Here is a 3,657-nt window from a genome sequence, read left to right on the forward strand (position 1 = left end):
CTCCACCTTATGCAGCCTGGAGAGGAAGGTTCTGTGGGGTTGTTCTTACAGACACCAACAATAAACACATTGCCATTGCCATTGAGTGGATTCCAACTCATAGTGACCCTATAGGACAGAAGAGAACTGCCCTATAGTTTCCAAGGAGCGCCTGGTGGGTTCAAAATGCCAACCTTTTGGTTAGTAGCCATAGCACTAAACCACCATGCCACCAGGGTTTCCGCACCAACAATAAGGGTCTGTTAAACCTTCACTGAGGGCCCAGGTAGAAAGCATGTGGTAATGTGAGTTATCAAAATGGCATGTAAATAAGAGGGTGCCTGTATTTGAACCAGGGACCTCTTGATCTGCAGTCAAATGCTCTACCTCTGAGCTACACCCCCTGGCATGCCAACATGACCTAATTAATGCCTTTAACTTGTGTAGTACCACTCTGCTCTGTAATATTAACTGGTGCTTCCCTTTGGGATTGGCTGACTCATGACTAGACACCTTGCTTCAGCTCTGAGGCCTTTCAGGCCTCATCCCTGGTGAGGGCACCAGCAGGGAGGAAAGGAAAGAAGCCCCCTGCAGAATGCCAGCTCATATCCTGTTGCCTTCTTGATTTAGGCCAAGAGGTGGCCAAAGTCTCCAAAACAGCCCACATAGTCCTCACCTGGGCCCCAGCCCTGTGCCCTTTTTCCTTCAGTAAGGATAGAAATGGGCTGTGTATTAGTCTCCTGGGGTGGCCATAGCACAATACCACAAGGTGAGTAGCTTTAAACAACAGAAATTTATTGTCTCACAGTTCTGGAGGCTGAGAGTCCAAGATCAGGATGTCAGCCATGTTGGTCCTTCTGAGAGCTCTGCGATTGGATCTCTTCCATGCCCCCACTAGCTTCTGCTAGCTCCAGGTGTTTCTTGGAGTCCCTTGGCTTGCAGCTGCAGCATCACATGGTCACATGGTGTCCTTCCTCTGTCTCTCTTCTTTTACAAGGACAGCACTCAGATGGAATTAGGACCATCCTACCTGGTATGGAGCCTTGGTGTCGCAGTGGTTAAGAGCTATGGTTGAGCTATGGCTGCTAATCAAAAGGTCATCAGTTCAAATTCACCAGCTACTCCTTGGAAACTCTATAGGGCAGTTCTGCCCTGTCCTGTAGGGTCACTATGAGTTGGAATCAACCTGAGAGCAATGGGTTTGGTTTGATATTCTACCTGGTATGACCTCATGTTAATTTAACTAATGACATCTTCAAAGACCCTACTTCCAAACAAGATCATGGTCACAGGTACCAGAGTTTAGGACTCCAACATGTCTTTTTTGGAGGACACAACTTGATCCATAACAGGTTGTAATTCAAACAGTTTAATAGAGTTCCAATAGTTGGGAAGAATGGCAGAATCCTTGCTTCCCTTGTTAGAGTAGATGAGGCAGGATTTCAGCGTTCAAGGTTAAAGCAACAATGAGTGATCTCTGGTGTGAGAAACCAGCTCATCAGCAGAAAAAGTCTACCTCACATGGAGAACGTAGATGCTAAATTTGCCTCCCCGGGTCTCATTGCCACCCCAGGTGTACCAAACAGTCTTGTTGTGAAGGTGGGGGTGAAGGTTGGTAACTAGGGCTAATTTACTGTCTGCACTAATATGTACAGCTCTCTGGTCAGCCCTGAAAAATCCAGAAGTCTGCACCACAGCCCCTGCCTCATTTTTAAGGATCCAGCAGCATTGAAGAAATGTGATATACACAGAGGGAAAAAAAAAAAAGCCAGATGCCAAGAGAAAGGATACTCATGATATCAGTGCGGACAGAGATGAGAGGGGGCTATCCACCAGGATGTAGCTGTGCAAAGGCTGGTCTGTAGCATCCAATTTCAGGGAGGCTTATCACTGTCAAATTGTCATCCATGAAAGTAAACTAGAATATGAGCAACAGCTTTTGTGAATAGGAAAACCAACATGGCCGGGGGCACCTGGATTTGAACCAGGGACCTCTTGATCTGCAGTCAAATGCTTTACCACAGAGCTATGCCCCCTTCCCTTTTATAAATGCTTAATATGCGTCTTTTCACTTTCATAGCCATACCCAGGATTCCTGCAACACACTGGATGTTTCTACTTATTTCTAGAGAGCTGATAAAACCAGTGTCTTTGTCATCTACTGCTGCTGTAACAGAAATGCCACAAGTGGATGCCTTTAACAAAGAGAAATTTATTTTCTCACAGTCAGGTAGGCTAGAAGTCCAAACCCAGGGCATCAGCTCCAGGGGAAGGCCTTCTCTGTCTTTCAGCTCTGGAGGAAGGTCCTTGTCATCAATTCTCCCCTGGTTGAGGGGCTTCTCAGGCTCAAGGACCCCAGGTCCAAAGGACGCACTGTGCTCATGGTATTGCTTTCTTGGTGGTATGAGGTCCCCCGTCTCTCTGCTCGCTTCTCTCTTTTATAACTCAAAAGAGATTTACTTAAGACACAATCCAATCTTGTAGATCTCATCAGTGTAACTGCTGCTAATCCATCTCATTAACATCGAAATGATTGGATTTACGACACATAGGAAATCACATCAGATGACAAAATGGTGGACTATCACACAGCTCTAGGAATTGTGCCATAGCCAAACTAACTCACATTTTGGGGGGACACGATTCAATCCATAACAACCAGCAACTGATTCCTCTACAAACTCATCCCCTGGGGTCCTTCTGCTCCCCCAGTCCCAGGGTCCCCCAGTGCTACTCCCTGCTTACATGCCTGCATATCGCCCTTCCCCTCAGTCTGTGGTAACAGCAACAGCTGTCTCTACTCGCAGTCTTTAGTTCCTCTCCTTCTATTCTTTCTTAAATCCACTCCAATCATATTCTTGCCCACACCACTCCACTGGAGTTACTATTGCCAGGTCACCAATAACCTCCACGTTGCTAAATCTAGTAGTCAAGTTTTATTCCTTAACCCACTTCACCTTAAAATTATTTTTGATTTCAACTTTTGTTACAGCAGCAGGTAAATAACAGAGAATTTACCATTTGCATTTAGTGCGTTCATGACGTTGTGAGACCAGCACCACTATCTAGTTCCAGAACATTTCATCACTCCAGAAGGAAACTCTGCACCCATTAAGCAGTCACTCCCGTTCCCCCTCCCCTCAGCCCTGGGAAATCATTGATCTCTTCTTCGTCTTTATACATTTGCCTATTCAGGATATTTCACATAAATGGAATAATAATAAAAAAAGTGTACCATTTTTGTCTGGCTTCTTCTAGTACTTAGCATAATATTTTCAAGGTTCATGCATGTTGTAGCATGTATCAGTACTTCATTTCTTTTTATGGCTGAGTAATACTCTATTGCATGGCTATATCACATTTTATTTATCCACTCATCAGTTGAAGAACATTTGAGTTTTTTCCATCTTTTGGCTGTTGTGAATAGTACTTCGATGGACATTGGTGTACAGGTATCTGTTTGAATCCCTACTTTCAAGTCTTTGAGGTATATTCTCAGGAGTGGAATTGCTGGGTCATTGGTAATTCTACCTGTACTGTCAAATTGTTTTGCACAGTAGCTGAACCAGCAATGTACAAGGGTTTCAATTTCTCCACATCCTTGCCTACACCCTGTTATTTTTCTTTTATAATTATTATTACAGTCATCCTAGTGAGTGTGAAGTGATCTATCATTGC

The 3,657-nt window shown here is 44.5% G+C and overlaps 2 non-coding genes across 2 annotated transcripts; both read right to left on the bottom strand.

The window, feature by feature from the left end:
• Window positions 1-311: 311 nt before the first annotated feature.
• On the bottom strand, window positions 312-383 carry TRNAC-GCA (transfer RNA cysteine (anticodon GCA)). Its single transcript has one exon. It is a non-coding gene; the product is annotated as a tRNA-Cys (tRNA).
• Window positions 384-1,943: 1,560 nt separating this feature from the next.
• TRNAC-GCA (transfer RNA cysteine (anticodon GCA)) lies at window positions 1,944-2,015 on the bottom strand. The gene has a single exon. It is a non-coding gene; the product is annotated as a tRNA-Cys (tRNA).
• Window positions 2,016-3,657: the final 1,642 nt, after the last annotated feature.

The sequence above is a fragment of the Elephas maximus genome, chromosome 8 (genome assembly GCF_024166365.1).
Source record: "Elephas maximus indicus isolate mEleMax1 chromosome 8, mEleMax1 primary haplotype, whole genome shotgun sequence".
Taxonomy (NCBI): domain Eukaryota; kingdom Metazoa; phylum Chordata; class Mammalia; order Proboscidea; family Elephantidae; genus Elephas; species Elephas maximus.